Consider the following 18,046-nt stretch of genomic DNA (forward strand, 5'->3'; position numbering starts at 1 on the left):
TTCAGAGAGACTCAATCACTCACCTGAATTCTACCAGCTAGGATGTGATCGAGTTCGAATCGAATTCAGGTCCACCACGCTTATACCCTTTCCTTTGTATTACTCATCTTACCCCAGCGGGTGCCTTGTCTCTCCAAGCTCCCTTTTCCTCATCTGTGAAATGGGTATGATAATTATCTCTAACTCACAGACTTATTATGAGTGATAAATGTTATCTGTTTAAAACACAACACAGGGGGGAGGGAAAGAGGGAGAGGGGGAGGGGGAGGCGGGGCACAAAGAAAACTAGATAGAAGGGTGACAGAGGACAATCTGACTTTGGGTGATGGGTTTGTAACAGAATTGAATGACAAGATAACCTGGACATGTTTTCTTTGAATATATGTACCCTGATTTATTGATATCACTCTATTAAAATTAATAAAAATTTATATAAAAAAAAACCCCACAACACACGGTATATACATATCATAAAAAGCCCTCAAAAACATGAGCAATTGTTGTGAACACTCTCATTACATCAGGAGAAGAAAGTGTGAGCATTCCAAGTAGGAAGAAAGTGAGCACATTCTAGCAATTTAAAAAAATAATGTTTGGATGAATGAAGACAGACTAAAGATGAGAAGGAATAAGTATGAGTTTGTAGAAAAAGAAGACCAGATTAATATTTATAGATGCCACAGGATAGAGAGAAGTTAGTAAGGGACAACATAGAGGGAGGGAAATATGGAGTTGAGAATTTAAAAAGTTGTTACAGATAATTTGGATCAGGAGGAAACACTTCAGAAAGATTACTCTGGTGATTGTACACGAGCTATGTTGGTGGGAAGCAAAACTTAAAAGTATGGTAACAATGTTGGGGTATAAATGAGGACTTGAAGCCATGTGGTAACAATGGGAATATATATTTTTAAAGCAGCCAATAGGAAATCAAAAGCATTTTGTAAAGTAAATACGGAATGGTATAAAGAGAAATTATATAAAAGTAACTCCAAAGCTGACAACCCAGGTAATGATAAGCCATGGAGAAGAATACGACATTTGACAAGAAAGTGAAAAGTTTACTTTTAGTCACATGTATGGAATCAAACCATGGGACTTAGAACTAATGGAAACAGACACTAAGAGTGTAGACAGCATTTCTGCATGAGTAAAGGAGACCTGGGCAGAGGTTAAGAAATGACAAGAAGGGGTGAGTTCTCTAAAGGCAATGAGGAAGCTCACGGGCGGAGGCACACCATGGCTGCTGCCCTCGTGCGCGAGGGCAGCGAAGGAAAGGTGGCATGCATGAGGGCAACAAGCAGCAGGACATTTCAGACAGACGTGAGAAAAAACAGAAAAGTCCGTTTTCACACAAGGACAGGTGATTTTTTTTTGTTCTTTTGGGTTTTTTTTTTTTGTATTTTTCTGAAGTTGGAAACGGGGAGGTAGTCAGACAGTCTCCCACATCCTGACCGGGATCCACCCGGCATGCCCACCAGGGGGCAATGCTCTGCCCATCTGGGGCGTCGCTCTGTTGCATCCAGAGCCATTCTAGCACCTGAGGCAGAGGCCACAGAGCCATCCTCAGCACCCGGGCCAACTTTGCTCCAATGGAGCCTTGGCTGCCGGAGGGGAAGAGAGAGACAGAGAGGAAAGAGAAGGGGAGGGGTGGAGAAGCATATGAGTGCTTCTCCTGTGTGCCCTGGCCAGGAATCGAACCCAGGACTCCTGCACGCCAGGCTGATGCTCTACCACTGAGCCAACTGGCCAGGGCTACAAGGACAAGGTTTCATGGAAGAAGTTCTCCACAACAGAGATAAATGTGTCATTTGATTGGCAGTCAAGATGTCCTCACAGGCCTTTAAAGAAAGCTCAGCACAGAGGAAGGAGGGAGCCAAGCGCTGGAAGAGCAGAGTCAGCACTGTTATAACCAGCAAGTAGGAAACAAAACCTGGGTGCTCTTAGTTACGGAGCGTGGGGGGGTTGGGGACCACGGGACAGTCCTGTGTGGGATGAATGTCAGGAGAAGAGATGCAGTGCCCAGCCAGATCAGGAAGTGCCAGTCCCGAGACAGAGCCTGGGCAACAGGAACGAGGCGAGTGCAAGCCCAGGGCCCTGCTGGCTCTAGCAGCTGGCCGTAGGTCAGGCAAAAGGAAGGAATGTGAGGGCCGGGGTGTCGGGGAGGAAGAAATCAACAAAAGGAGCTTTTCATCCCAAAATGGTCCTGTACATATTTGTAGCTTTTAATGCCATTATTGACATTCCCAACCTCCTTTATGAAAGAAAGATCCAAAGTAGGAAGAAACTTTCACACTAGGGATGGGACTGACAAAAAAATATATAAATGAGACAATAGAAAAGAACAAGGACGTATGTTTGAATCGTCTTTCTAGCTTTTTTCCTTCTGCTTCTTAGTTCTCATCCAGAGTTGACATTCCCTAAAAACAATCCAAAGACACTCATTCCGTCAATAAATACTTTTGAGCGTGCCCCATGTGCCAGGGCCGACTGAGGTCACTTCCTGCCTCTGGGGGCTCACCTTTTAGTGGGGAGATATATGATGAACAATAACACAATAAAAGGTCAATGACAGGTATGTTGGAAGGTAAATGCTACATAAACAAGAAGTGAGCAGGAAAAGGGGGCCAGAGGTACACAGGGTGAGAAAGTCCAGCAGCGGCACTGGTTAGGAACACCGAAGGTAGACCCTCTGTGAGAAGGTGCGGTTTGGGCCCAGTGGTGAGGTAGGTGAGCAAGCTGGCAACCCACCTCGTGGGGGAGCGTGTCAGGCAGGCCGCAGCTCAAGCCAAGGCCTTAGAGCAGAAGTTGAAGCATACCAGCCTGTTCGACCCGCCCAGGACAGCCTGCAGAGAGCCCCATGTGCAGCCCAGTCCTGGATAGAACCAGTTCACGCGGGCCTTGCCAGGGAGCAGAGGATGGGGTTTTTTACTCTGCGATGTCAATTCAGTGATGGTTCTTATCCTCAGTTCAAAGTCACAGACCTGACTCCTGTCTGTGCTTACGGAGTCATTACCGCCAATGCGCATCCTGTGCTCTGCGCTGCTGCCCAGCTCAACAGCCAGCGTCTCCTATCTGCTTCGCTGCTTCCTGCCTTCCAGTCCCCGCCCTCCATCCAAAACATCTTCCTGTTCTTCCTATCAGGCATAGTCCCACAGAGCTCACATGTTTCCTCTTATAGGAAGTTGTCCCTGTCTGTGATTTCCCCCAGCGGAAGTGCATTTCCCTCCATGGTGTCTCTTCCAGAGCGCCTCTCATTCGGCGTCGCCTGCATCTGTTTGTGTGTGTGACCGTGTCTGTCATGTCCGGTGCCCAGTGCCCAGGAGGTGCTCAAGCTCACAAAAGAAATGAACAGTGAAGAAATGAAATGAAAAAGACAGGAGGACAGGTAAAAAGGAAATTAAAAGGTATCCAGGTGTACAACATTCTTCATAGCATAGAAACATCACGACTGACATTGTCCAAAATAGACAATCAACTGGGGTGTTTCTTTGCTTTTAGCTTTAGGGTATTATTTTTAAGGTTGATTTGTTTTGTGCAGCCAAATTACCTAATTCTGTGCATTTCTTCTGGGTAAAGAGGACAGTAGAACTTGTATAATTGTATCACTTGAAATAGCATTCATAGCGCACTTATCTGCTGTGGGTTTGTATCCATCACAGCTGACACCGGTGTGCCTGCTATGTGTCAAGCCTGACCTGTGCACTGCACATAGGAACTCATACGATTACTATCCTCCCTCTACAGGTCCTATTTTGTTCTCTTTTTACACATGAAGAGGAGGCACAAGGCGAAAGCACAGCTAAGTAGTAGGATGAGGGTTGAGCCTGGGAATCCAGTTTCTGAGCCCGCACCACCATCAGGAAGCTCCAAAGAGTCACCCCTCCCCGCATCCTTACCTGTCTACCTTGTCCCCACATACCTGCCAAGAGCTCAGTGAGCCGATGCCTTCCCTCCACAGCCTGGCAAACATTCTGCATGTATTTTGATCTCTCAGTTTTATAACTCTGTTCTCTAAGGCTTTATATTATGCGCGGTAGAATGTGTACTGAGGAAACTTCTGATGATTAACTTTGAAGGAGGGGAAAAAGGAGCCCACTCTCGATTTCTCGCATCACAACCTTTAGTTACCATTATTTATAGCAGAGTCCAGAAGCTTAAGGAAGGACAAGAACAACTCATGGTGGCAGGCAGCCTCTAAAGGCCCCGGAACTGTCTCCTCCTGGTCGCAGCGCTGGTGAGTAATCCCCGCTCTAAGTGTGGACTGGAGCTGTGACTCCCTGCCAGTGAGCAGACCAAGTATGTGCATACTACCGGGTGGGTTTGGTCCGGCACCCCCTCTGCCTCCGCTCTTGTCACAGATGCCAGCCTGTGAGTTGTCCAGGGGAGAGGCTCACGTGGCAGGAAACAAGTCTCTAGCCAGTGGCCAGCCCCCACCAGCCAGCAGCCACATGAGTTAGCATGGAGGTAGTGGCTCGGACCCTGCACCCTGATCAAGCCCTTGACTGCAGCTTGTGAGCGGTTCCTGACTACCAGATACTCTGAGATAGTGTTTGTTGTTTTAAGCTACAAAATGTTTAGATAATTTGTACGCAGCAATACATGATTAATACAAACTTAAAAAAAAAACAAGCCATTTCTAAAAAATCCAACTTAATTTATTTTTGTTTGCAACTAGCCCAGTTGAAAGCAGTGGCCAAACTGCTGAATTCTCCTCTTTATATGTGAAGTTGCCACTCGGAAATCACCCAAGCACGTGGGGACTGTGGATGCTGTATCTAAGTGATTTACCCCCACCTAGGCCAAAATATATCATACTTTTGAAATTGACAGTAAGGCACATTCAAAAAGAAAAGCCTTAAAAGGCAAAGCAGCTGCTCTTTGATCAAGCGCGATGTCTCTGTTCAGGACTTGGGAGACACATCTTGTGTATTGGTCAGTATTCATAATGAGCTATCATATTCTGGCTGCACAAAGCTCTCTGATAGTCCACACCTCTCTGACAGTCCATTCTCTGGGACTTCTTCTGTCCTCTGCCTCAGGAATTTTACTGTTGACAGTACAATTTTTTTAAATGCTGCTCAAGGTGTTCAAAGAAAGAAAAGATTCTTTCTAGCCCTGGTTGGGTAGTTCAGATGGTTAGAGCGTCACCTGTCCAGAGACACCAAAGTTTTGGATTTGATCCCTTATCAGGGCACATACAAAGAACAACCAATGAATGCAGAAATAAGGGGAATAACAAATTTGATGTTTCTCTCTCTCCTTTCCTCTCTCTCTCTCAAAAATAAACAAATATTTTTAAAAAAATTTATTTTCTATACCTACACATTCACTATAGTTTCCAAGATTTAACCATCCAATTTTTTTATTATTATTATTTATTTATTTATTTATTTATTTATTTTGGGGGGTGACAGTGAGAGGGACAAACTGGGACAGACAGAATTATATGGAAATTTCCCTTAAGGGATAACAACTACTGACAATAATTTCCCAAACAAAAGACTATCACTGAAGTACTTTATAAACATCAGTGCTGCCATTCAAATAGTTAAACAACTAGCTCATCTAATGAACTTCATTTTCTGAAGGTGAAAAGTGACATGCAGTGTTGGAGAAACTCTCTACTTAGGAGACATGGTAGATTTGACTATGACAACTTAAAAGTTTATGACTATGGGAAGGAGACAAAATTTCTTGCAATCATAAAACAGTTAAGATAGTCACATAACACATAAAAAATACTTGTGTTGTAATAGACATATGATAATTGCCCTATTACTACAATAAGATCATGGAGAGGTTTATGCACACTTTAATTACTTTTCCATAATAGTTGAAGGTAATAATTTTAGATTATGTTATTAAAAGTAAGTGCTCTCAAAGCGGAATTTTTAGCAAGATGTGACTTTCTACTTCCGTCATACACTTTAGCAAGGCCAAACAATATCTCACTATTAATGGCCTGGTAGACAGTATCTTAAATGTTTAGAACCTCCATTTCAACTAAATACATTCTAAATTATCTTTATTGCCTCAGAGAGCTTCGTTTCTTTTAGTAGATGCCAGAGCAGTAGATAGACATATTCAGAATAAGCAACTTCAAAACCAAGTGACAAAATCGTTCTATCAATTTCATTTGACAGAAACTTCTTGTTTATACTTTTAATATTTTTTTTCTTCTGTACTCTGATCCCATCGATTGCTTTTAAAAGAATGTTCTCAAAATTTTGGTTATTTTATTAAAAAGAGAAAAACACCAAAAATGCAAACAGCTGCAAAGTATTGACATGAAACAGGAAGAAAAATTAAACAATCGTAGGTTTTTTTTTTCTAAGGAAGCAAAACTATAAAAGAAATAAAAGGCAGGAAAAAGGCTGTTATGTCACCTGATTCATTGTCTATTTCTGTAGCACTCTCTCACCCATTATATACTTCTGGGTTTTACATCCGGTTAAGTTTATAAATGTCTCAAGTAATGGTGCTTTAGAACAACCCACAGTCAAGACAAAAGCATTCTTTTTCCTTTTCTTTTATCTGACCTCCTCTTTCACCGGAGGTCTCATCCCCAGTGCTTCCTTCAGAAAGTTACAGAAATTATTTCATCAAGAAAGGTATGCCAGAAAGTCTTTCTCACCGCTGTCCAGAAGCACAAAACATATGTTCACCCACTTAATCTTAGATAGCACCTGCAGTATGTTCTTCATGTATATCATAAGAATGTCTATATATTTGTCACTCAAAAGGCTAATATACATATTGTTTAAATAAGAAAACGTTATGCTTTCAAATGTAGAGACAATCCCTACATTTTAGCATTACATTTTTAGAGAGATGTATGAAAGTTGACTTTGTTTTAGGAAGTTTGTGGGCATAAGATTGAACCTATCAGTCCTGTATTTCTCACATTTGGAGAAACAGAAATATTATATTGCACATTAATTCATTCAAGAAGTTGGTTAAAAGAATGTAATTTTAGAGTAAAGCCTCAAGGGGAAACAAGACTTTTACAAGGTAATCGATTACAAGGACTTAGAATGAAATTGCATTAGCAAAAAATCATAACTCTTGCTCAGTTTATTAATATTGTGAAGCCAGCCTGTCCAGGCGGTGGCACAGTGGATAGAGCATCAGACTAGAATGTAGAGGACCCGGGTTCGAGACCCTGAGGTCGCCAGTTTGAGCGCAGGCTCATCTGGTATGAGCAAGGCTCACCAGCTTGAGCCCAAGGTCACTGACTCGAGCAAGGGGTCACTCAGTCTGCTGCAGTCCCCCTGGTCAAGGCACATATGAGAGAGCAATCAATGAACAACTAAGGAGCCCTAACGAAGAATTGATGTTTCTCATCTCTCTCCCTTCCTGTCTGTCTGTCCCTATCCGTACTTCTCTCTGACTCTTTCTGTCTCTGCCACTAAATAAATAAATAAATAAATAAATAAATAAATAAATAAATAAATAAAATATTGTGAAGCCAATCTAAGGAAAAATCAGTTGAAAGCACTTCATTTGTAAAAGATAAAAGGTTTCGGTCTGAGTGTCCTACTTTTTCAAAACAATCTAAGATACCATTTGTACAGGGTTGGCCAAATGCGTTTTAAAAATTATTATCTTTTTAATTATTATAACAAGGTAGGGTTCTATTTTCTATTTTAATTAGTTTAATACATGTATATCAAGTTAAATATTACTAACAGTTATTAGCAGTTTAACTGAGGTTTATAAACTCATCCTGATTGATTGCAAGGTTTGCATAAAGTAAATTTTTAAGAAAAAATAGCGTTAAATTTTTCCTCCATTAAAAATATCTTTTAATATGTTATTTATCATTTTAACAGGTGTACAAAAGTTGCATTTAAAACACAAATCCTTATGCTCATGCTGGATTGTGCCCCTGCCATGAAACTTTCGTCTGCCCCCGAGAAAATACAATATGACAGTCTCACATGATCACAGATGAGGAAACAGAGCTTTTAAGTTCAGAGACGATTTCTGAAGCTATCTGAAAAAAATATATATGTTAGACATCGGGTCTATATCATTCTGCATATGAAGAGCTCTGGATTTAAATCTACAGTTCCTAAGGTCACCCCAACTAAAACTTGCTCTCTTAACACTGTGATGAACAAGAAATTAGGGTGCCTGAGTGAAAAGGTCAGATATTAATGTTATTGATTTCCCCCCCCCCATCTTAGTAGCTCTTTATTGACTGAAGAGGAGCGTTAGGTATTTGTAGACTGGGAGACTGGAAGTTAAGATCTCACTAGTATGCTCAGGTTTGTGTCATGGCATTGACTGATTTAGAGTCACTCATCATCCTTCACAGACACATTTATTTCTCATGTGCAGACGGTACTTTTCAACTTAGTCTTAATTTACTGTTGTATAATTCAACAGTGAACAAAACCATGGATTAATATACCTCTCTAGCCTGACCTGTGGTGGCGCAGTGGATAACGCATCGACCTGGAAATGCTGAGGTCACCGGTTCGAAACCCTGGGCTTGCCTGGTCAAGGCACATATGGGAGTTGATGCTTCCAGCTCCTCCCCCCTTCTCTCTCTCTGTCTCTCTCTCTCTCTCTCTCTCTCTCTCTCTCTCCTCTCTAAAAATGAATAAAGAAAAAAATGAAAATATATATACCTCTCTAGTAGTCTATTATTAGCAGAATATAGACCATTTCTTAGTATCTTTAATTAATTGTAATGAATCTTAGTGTGCATAAAGCTATTAATCTTTAAGAATTTAAAACTTTTTTTTTCTCAGTAAAACATTATTTTCAAAGAGAACTGATTATCACGCTCATTTAATTTTATACTTTTTTAATTCCAGGGTTTTTTTATTTTTAATTAACTGTCTTTATTGCCTTTATTTTTTTTTTAATTAACATCACTTTTCTGTAATTTTTCTGAAGGTTAACTTCACCTTCCTAATATACAGGGTGGAACAAAAGTAGGCTTAGAGTTGTTCACGTGGAAAATAATACCATAGTTAATAAATAATAATACAAGGATAAATTTTAGTGTACTCACAACTGTAGACCTACTTTGCCCACCCTGTATATAAATCCTACTATATTACAAGTTAACGGTAGTTTGATTAGTTTTAATATTTCATCATTGTTCTTCTGAAAAACCGAAGAGAAGGGCTTAGGACCCCAATAATAAAGCAAACTTTCTTACTGGACTTTTGTAAAGAGAGGTGCTTAGGACCCCAATAATAAAGCAAACTTTCTTACTGGACTTTTGCTTACTTAGACTTGCTAATGCCACAATCTATTTCACGAGATTACTTTAACACAGTGGTCCCCAACCCCTGGTACTGGTCCGCAGAGAAAGAATAAATAACTTACATTATTTCCGTTTTATTTATATTTAAGTCTGAACGATGTATTATTTTTAAAAAATGACCAGATTCCCTCTGATACATCCGTCTAAGACTCACTCTTGACGCTTGTCTCATAAGTTCGACAATTGTATTTAAAAATACCACAGTTTTTATGCCGGTCGCATAATTTTATTTTGTGCATTTATCCGTATCCATCCCACCCTAAAGTCCGGTCCGTGAAAATATTTTCTGACGTTAAACCGGTCTGTGGCCCCAAAAAGGTTGGGGACCACTGCTTTAATAGACACATCAAGATCTCAGATTAGGAAAGTTACCCTTGCATCAATGTTGATATCAGTATTCCTAAACTATTAATTAAGTTGAACCATCTAACTGATGGCTTCATAGGCCAAAATGATTAAGTATTAACAAGCTTAGACGATTCAATCTGAAATAAGTTGGGACTTTACTTATTACTGGACTGTGTTACACCTGGAGAATAAACGTCATTTTCATTTTCAGAAAAAAGAGAAATCAATCAGCTTCAGTGTTGTTTTATCCCCTGATGTTCAACTGCTTCCATATTCTCATCCCTAAGTAACTTCTTGCGGCAGCTATGGTTACAGGCTGGCCGGCAAGGACAAAATATATAGTAAGTGTATGTGTCTGTGCGTATATATGTCGGCTTTATGCAAGCGGCAGTGGTTTTTTAATAACAGGCTTAATTTACGGCCTGCCACAGTTTCCTTCTTTCAAAAGCTTAGTAAAGCCAGATTTTTTGGTGAGCTTTTACTGTAGGCTTTGGAATACTCTATATTATTCTTGGCAGCATCCTCCCTGGACTGATGTGTGTATTAGCATGAGAAGAAATCAATTCAGCTAACTTTAATGAAGTCATATTTCTTCCATCTTCGCTACATCATGCTGCCCAACGTTGTGTTTTGTTTAACAAACGAATACAGCTTAAAATTGATTTAAAATGATTGTTTTTTATCTTGATAAATGTGCTTTGATATCCTGCCTGCTTCTCCCTGAGAACACCCTCTTCCCTGACATATATGGGACTATTGCTATTGGCTTCAAATATTTTTGTTGCTGAAGAAGTAGAAACACCTTTTATGGCATGAATTCAGCCTTCAACCGTGTCTGGGGGGTTTATGCTTAGGATACCACACTAATGAGGAGCGGCTTCTGACCACAGTGTGAATACCCTGCTCCCAGAACAGCATCCAAAATAGCAATGAATTGGACTGATGCCACAAAATTAGCTTCTTCCTCTAGATCTCTTTGCTCGGTCTCTTAACTACTCAGAGTCTTTGACCTTGCATTTAGTTTCTTCCTCAACACTTCAAATGCTAATCACACAGAAGTCGGTGTTACTAAGAATGGAGTGGGGTACAAAGGAATCCTTGCAGTGAGCAAAGGAAAGAGACATTTAGGCTTGGCCTCCCGACCTCATCCCACACCCTGGGCTGCTCAGCCTCCTGCTCTTGGTTTTTCTACCCTTCTTTTCCATATACTCTACACATCCTCCTGCCTCACGAAATTAAGCTAGTTTAAAAATTGCTTGTGAGAATTAGAGTAACTATTCCACTAACATAGTTAAGCCCACCACAGGTGTTTTCATCAGTTCATGGCTTCAACCTGAGAAAGCATTTGAGTTTTGGTCAATAGATAACAAAGTCTCAGATTTCTCTTTTCCTGATTCACTGTTATGCCCTCTATTAACTAGATAATCCATAATTATCAAAATTCCCCCCCCAAAAACCTCAGAACTGAAACTATTTGGTTATCTTAGTCTATCTCCAAAATATAGATACAACTCACGAGCCATGATTAGGCTAAGCCGATGGTTCATATGAAAATTCTGGGGAGGCTGGTTACCGCCATGAGCGTCTTTGCTCGGTCACTTGACAAATTTTCACTGGGGGACAGGGATGCTGCCGAGCCCTTTCCACTCTTGGCCTGTCTTCTGACAAAGCTCAAGCAGCAATGAGCTTCCTTAAACACTCTCCCTCCCCTTCTAGCCAGCACCCCCATCAGCCAGTCCCAAACATGCATGTCAGCAGGCCCTATGCCCCTTTGGAACTTGAACTCTTTCCTGTTCACTACTCTGTTTCCTGTTTCTATTTCTACACATACTAAGCATTCAATAAATATTTACCAAAAAAGTAAATAAATTCCTGACTCTTCCCTTGCCAATCTGTAATACCCTCTGCTCAAAAATGTATTCCAAATTCTATGTGTGTGTGTGTGTGTGTGTGAGAGAGAGAGAGAGAGAGAGAGAGACAGACAGACAGACAGACAGACAGGAAGGGAGACAGATGAGAAGCATCAGTTCTTCGTTGCAGCACCTTAGTTGTTCACTGATTGCTTTCTCATATGTGCCTTGACCGGGGGGGGGGGGCTACAGCAGACTGAGTGACCCCTTGCTCAAGCCAGGGACCTTGGGCTCAAGCTGGTAAGCTTTGCTTAAACCAGATGAGCCCACGCTCAAGCTGGCGACCTTGGAGTTTCAAACTTGGGTCCTCTGCGTCACAGTCTGGTGCTCTATCCACTGCGCCACAGCCTGGTCAGGCTGTATTCCAAATTCTTAAGCATCCTTCAACCTAGCTCAAATATCTACTCCCAGAGAGTACCCTCATCACTCCAATAAAAACTAATCATTTCTGAATAAAAAAAAATTATGTCTAGCAAAAAGGGAATAATAATTCAATATGCATTCCATACCATACATGTGAAAATTTTGATTGTTGCATATGTAAATGAATACTGAAAGCTGTTCACAGTACAATCAGTAAAAAACAAATAGATCATAAAACAGTAGACAGTGTGACAGACCCATGAGGTACTAATAATATCCCACACTTTCAGGAAAGTAAGGTTCAAAGGATAAGTAACTTGTTCAGGGTCAAGGTGAAACTGGAATTTAATGACAGTCAAGCTACCTCCAGAGTCCTTATTCTTGACCACCAGGCTCTGCCTTGGCTCTGCACACAGATAACACATCTGTACTCTTAGTCACCACACTCTACCTCCTCTCTGCACACAGAAAACATCTGGGCTCTTGGCCACCGCTCTCTGCCTCATCTCTGCACACAATAAACATCGGTAGGAATGCATCTGGCTGTCAGCAATGATTGCCTCCGAGAAGAGGTACTGAAGAGAGAACAGTAGCTTTTTATAGTATAATGTCAACATTTCTTACAATGTGTATATTTTGTGTTTTAAAATAAAATTAAACCTAAGAAAGTATAGTCTCTTTCATTTCTGAATACACACTATATTTTGGCTTTATCATTCTTTTGACATAACTACATATGGCCTTTGTAAGAATTTCACATTGTAAACACGCTACTTCCTCGATTTCATGGTAAGCCCCTTCAGAACAGGGCTTTGCCTCGTTGTGTCTTTGGGAAACTTGTTTAAAGGAATGAACTTCGATTGCCCTTAGAAGCAGAAGGTCAGAGAAGACTATCCTATCTGACTAGCGGTGCATATGTTCAATAACTTTCACTGGATAAATTATTCTGCAATACAAAATCTGACTAACTTAATGACACGGCTACAACAACAATATTAAAAAAGAATGACATGAAAGTGTCTGTTGGAAAAATATCATTTAGGTAATAATTTCCACTGCAGCATCCAGGAGCACACAAGAAATAAGAGAGCCTCTTGAATCACGAACCTTTTCTGTCACAAGGAAGTTAGGCTCCAGGAAGCTTCTCTTGGAAGAAAAAGTGTGTGAAGTTAAACTCCAAGCCTTAACTATATTTTTCTTACAAATGGAATCAGTGCAAATTCTGCTTCAACATAAGAGGCTCTATGAGGCTTGGTTAGCTTTTGGGAGCAAAAAGACATTTATTAATCCAACGTCCTCTTTCGGCGAACACTGAACCTCAGCACTCTCCGAAGGGGACAGCAAGAGGAGGAAATCAAACGCTAATCCTAGGAGAGCTGCTATATAGGTAAATCCATTTGCGCCAAGCCTCACACATCCTTCATGGAGAAAGCAATCAGCCAGGTGTGACTTTTTATGTAACTAGAGGCTAGAGCAGGGGTCCCCAAACTTTTTACACAGGGGGCCAGTTCACTGTCCCTCAGACCATTGGAGGGCCAGACTATAAAAAAAACTATGAACAAATCCCTATGAACACTGCACATATCTTATTTTAAAGTAAAAAAACAAAATGGGAACAAATACAGTATTGAAAATAAAGAATGAGTAAATTTAAATCAACAAACTGACCAGTATTTCAATGGGAACTATGCTCCTCTCACTGACCACCAATGAAAGAGGTGCCCCTCCCGGAAGTGCAGTGGGGGCCGGATAAATGGCCTCAGGGGGCCACATGCGGCCCATAGGCCGTAGTTTGGGGACCCCTGGGCTAGAGCAATTCCAAGGGCTTCAATGACACATGGGATGAGTTGCAAGGACTTCACAGACCTGAGCCATCCTGGGGTCACTTCTCTGCTAGCAGGACCGAGTTCCCAGCTCAGACAGTGCTCACCAGGGCGAGCTGTGAGCGAGACTCAGATGTCTATATTGGGGATGAGGGCTGAAGATAAATTTTTCTGAGCAGAGGAAGGACTGGAGCGGAGGGCTGAAGGCAAAAGGTTTCCCTTCAGCGACTTTATTCATTTATTTATTTTTAGATTTTATTTATTCATTTTAGAGAGAGGAGACAGAGAGACAGACAGACAGACAGAGAGAGAGACAGAGAGAGAGAAGGAAGGAAGGGAGGAGCAGAAAGCATCAACTCCCATATGTGCCTTGACCAGGGAAGCCCAGGGTTTTGAACCGGCGACCTCAGTGTTTCAGGTCGATGCTTTTACCCACTGCGCCACCGCAGGTCAGGCTCCTTCAGCGACTTTAAAGGGAACATTCCCCTTCAGGGCCTCAGGCATTATTTTTTGGCCTTTTCTCCTTCAGCTAAAGATGAGAAAGAACCTTTCAAAACCCAACTTAAACTACTTGGGGCAAATCACATGCTGGCCAACAATCAAGTAACATTTTACCACTCATTACTAAGAACTAACACAGTAAATTCAATTAAAATGTCATATCAACAACATAATTAGGAGGAGGTCAGGGAGGAAAAATACAGACCACAAAGATTATCTTCCTTTTGAATGTACAGCATTTTGAAGTTGTTTTGTATTTTTTTTAAGTCTATTAGCCCTTCCTTGGCACAACTGAATCTTGAAGAACAAATAATTTTTTTTTCTCTCAGAATAAAAAACAACTAAAGTTGTTTTTTTCTCAGCTATCATCTGGAACCTGTTAGGTTTTTGTAGAAGACCATCTAAAAATACAACCTGGAAACTAAAGGAACTCAAACTCCAATCTACTTCTTTATAATTTTCCTTAGAAGGACACCCTGAGCGCCATCCTCCTCCCCTGAGCGCCATCCTCCTCCCCTGAGCGCCATCCTCGTCCCCTGAGGCTTCTCCCAGACTTCAGGAGTGGAAGTTTCAAAGGGAAGAGAGCAGTCTGATCCTAGGACCTCCATTAAGCGCAGCCACCGGGAGGCAGGAATGTCAAAATGCACTGGACTGAACCAAGGTGATGCTTCCTGTGAGTCAGATGTGACACCAGCTGTCCCAGAAATTCACTTAGTGATTGTTAACTTCTTCTTCTTTTTTTTTTTTTGTATTTTTCTGAAGCTGGAAACGGGGAGAGACAGTCAGACAGACTCCCGCATGCACCCCACCGGGATCCACCCAGCACGCCCACCAGGGGGCGACGCTCTGCCCACCAGGGGGCGATGCTCTGCCCCTCCGGGGCATCGCTCTGCTGTGACCAGAGCCACTATAGCGCCTGGGGCAGAGGCCAAGGAGCCATCCCCAGCGCCTGGGCCATCTTTGCTCCAATGGAGCCTCGGCTGTGGGAGGGGAAGAGAGAGACAGAGAGGAAGGAGAGGGGGAGGGGTGGAGAAGCAGATGGGCGCCTCTCCTGTGTGCCCTGGCCGGGAATCGAACCCGGGACTTCTGCACACCAGGCCGACGCTCTACCACTGAGCCAACCGGCCAGGGCCCGATTGTTAACTTCTTCACCCTATAGAACCCATTCAAGTTGCACCCGGCAGCTCGCACCATCGACCAACCCACACAGTTCACAACCTGAGACCCCAGCCATCATTCTTTTTCCATCAGCCGGTAGAAGAACAATCTTCCCACTCAGGCAAGTGTGAATATGATCATTTACAGATGAACATTACATAGCAGAATACATTCTATGTTTTAACTATATTTCATGTCCAGCGACTCTAAAAAGTAACTTACGTTTTATTACAAAATGGAAATATTTTTATTTAATTTAGTAGCTAGAACCATCATTTCTCTTAGGAAGAGAACTACATTGGTTTGGATGTTTTCTGTAATAAACATTGGGGGTAGAATGAGAGCTCTCAGGGCTTCCAGGTAAAGGCACAAAAGCTCCAGGCACAGGGGACAATGCTGTCTGGGCTTCAGAAATGGAGGGAAAATAGAGAGAGAACCTGAGCATGGAGGTGAAGCCACTCAGAGGTCTCAGTCCTGCAGTGCCTGGTGTGGCTTCTTCCTGGGACGGGAGAACTCAGGGCGGGTTTGCTGCAAATGCCCGAAGGAGCTGCTCTTCACATCCAACTGGACATGAGGCAGAACCAAAGGGGGATGCAGATGTACAAAGCCCCAAGGCAGGAAGAGTTGGGGAATTTACAATAATCATCCTTAGAGAGCTCTGGACTCTCACAGGTAACACAACAGGGGCTCAGGGGACAGGCAAGCTTTATATGACAGACACTGTAGATGTGTTTGATACCAAAACAACCAATCTAAGTAGTTCATTTTGATTGAAAAGTCAAGCAATTCAATTAAGAGAAAGGGATAGTTGATAGAATTCATTTTTCTCTTTTTAATCCTTTGTTGAATCGCCTGACCAGGTAGTGGCGCAGTGGATGAAGCATCGGACTGGGATGCTGAGGACCCAGGTTCGAGACCCCGAGGTCACCAGCTTAAGTGTGGGCTCATCTGGTTTGAGCAAAGCTCACCAGCTTGGATCTAAGGTCACTGGCTTGAGCAAGGGATTACTCAGTCTGCTGAAGGCCTGCGGTCAAGGTACATATGAGAAAGCAATCAATGAACAACTAAGGTGTCGCAACGAAAAACTAATGATTGATGCTTCTCATCTCTCTGTTCCTGTCTGTCTGTCTCCGTCTATCCCTCTCTCTGACTCTCTCTCTGTCTCTGTAAAACAAACCCAACCAAACAAATAATAATAATAATCCTTTGTTGAATCAATCAAATTTTATAGAGCATATCCAGGAGCTAGGGAAAATAACTTGCTAGCACTGTTCAGGTTACAAAGGCTTTGTCTTATTTGATGCACTCCACAGTCCTGTGAATTAGAACTTGTGACCACTCCCTTTTCAGAGGGCACATAATTGCAGCAGGATTAGCAGGTAAAGTCAGAACTCAGAGCTTGTATTCTAGCTGCTTTCTCCCCCCACTCTGGCTGCCCAGCACCATGGAGACCAACCACTGCCTTCTCCCGCTGCACCCCTCCAGCTTGAGCACCTACTTGGCTTGGATTTGGGTCCCCCAGTGATTTAATTTCTTACCCTTTGCAACTTTTAGCCTAGTTGCCTATTCTCTGACAAGAATTTCATTTTAGTGATGGGAGATGGTGGAAACTCCACTAGATACCAGGCCACCTGCAAATTTTAGCTTCTCAGTTCTGATTTTCAAGAAATTAGGTTTGAGATTAAATGAAAAAACTATGTTTCTGGTATCATCTTTCTAGAATATAAATGTGATCACATCTCTCCTTTACCTTCAACTAATTGTGGGAGAGTAACAATAAGAACAATTATTAGTCACGTACATGTTGCGTCATCTATTGGAGATGTTACATTTTGCAGCTCTTTGGTTGGCCAGTTTTATCTCTCTCCCCTAGAATGAAGCTGCCACATAGTTGCTAAGTGAATAAGTAGATCACAGCATAAACACATGAATATATTTTCTTCATCTTCCCAAGCCCCACAGGAATTGTCATTTTTATTTTGAAGATGAGCATGAAAGTCTAAAAGGATAAATATTTTGCCCTAAGTTATGTCAGTAGCTGGAAGATAATAGGACAAGAATCAAAGCTGATTCAAGCTTTGAATTTCAGGCTCCTTCTGCTTCCTTCCACGGACTCTCACCCACAACGTTCCAGGCCCCTTAAAATCTGACAAGCCATCTCTGCAGCCTCTGGCCTCAGCATGCCCAAACTCCAAATAATCACCCACTTAATCAAAATACTTCCAGAATGTTACATTCTTCTTTTCCTTTTGATGTGATGTCCAACTTCCTGAAATGCCTCTTCTCGTCCTTGCCTTTCACATGTGTCTGGCTAAATCCATCTTCAAGCCCATTTGTTGAGTAAGCATCTTCAACTCAGCCTCCCACATGCTCACTCCAACCTAGGGGGGCTCTTAGTACACCTACATTTTGCTTTTTAAACTGTTTATTGGTCAGAAACTACAAGCCAGTACTCTTATCTTGATAAATTATGAAATGACTCTCTTACCCTTCCTTCTTCCTGAGTCCCCTCCTCCCTCCTCTATTAAGGCTGCAATTTCCTAGACATTAATGGAAAGCTAAATATAGAACAGCAAATAACACTGTGAAAATATAAGAAAATTTTTTAAAAGCTTACTTGAATTGTAATGCTTCCTGGCATACACACAGAGCTGCTT

The 18,046-nt window shown here is 41.9% G+C and overlaps 1 protein-coding gene across 2 annotated transcripts in view; it reads right to left on the bottom strand.

Annotated features, from left to right (window-relative positions):
• The window catches only part of PIEZO2 (piezo type mechanosensitive ion channel component 2), a 496,788-nt gene that overhangs the window by 413,585 nt on the left and 65,157 nt on the right, over nucleotides 1-18,046 (bottom strand). The gene's annotated exons all lie outside the window — the stretch shown is intronic.

Source organism: Saccopteryx leptura, chromosome 11, assembly GCF_036850995.1.
Source record: "Saccopteryx leptura isolate mSacLep1 chromosome 11, mSacLep1_pri_phased_curated, whole genome shotgun sequence".
NCBI lineage: Eukaryota > Metazoa > Chordata > Mammalia > Chiroptera > Emballonuridae > Saccopteryx > Saccopteryx leptura.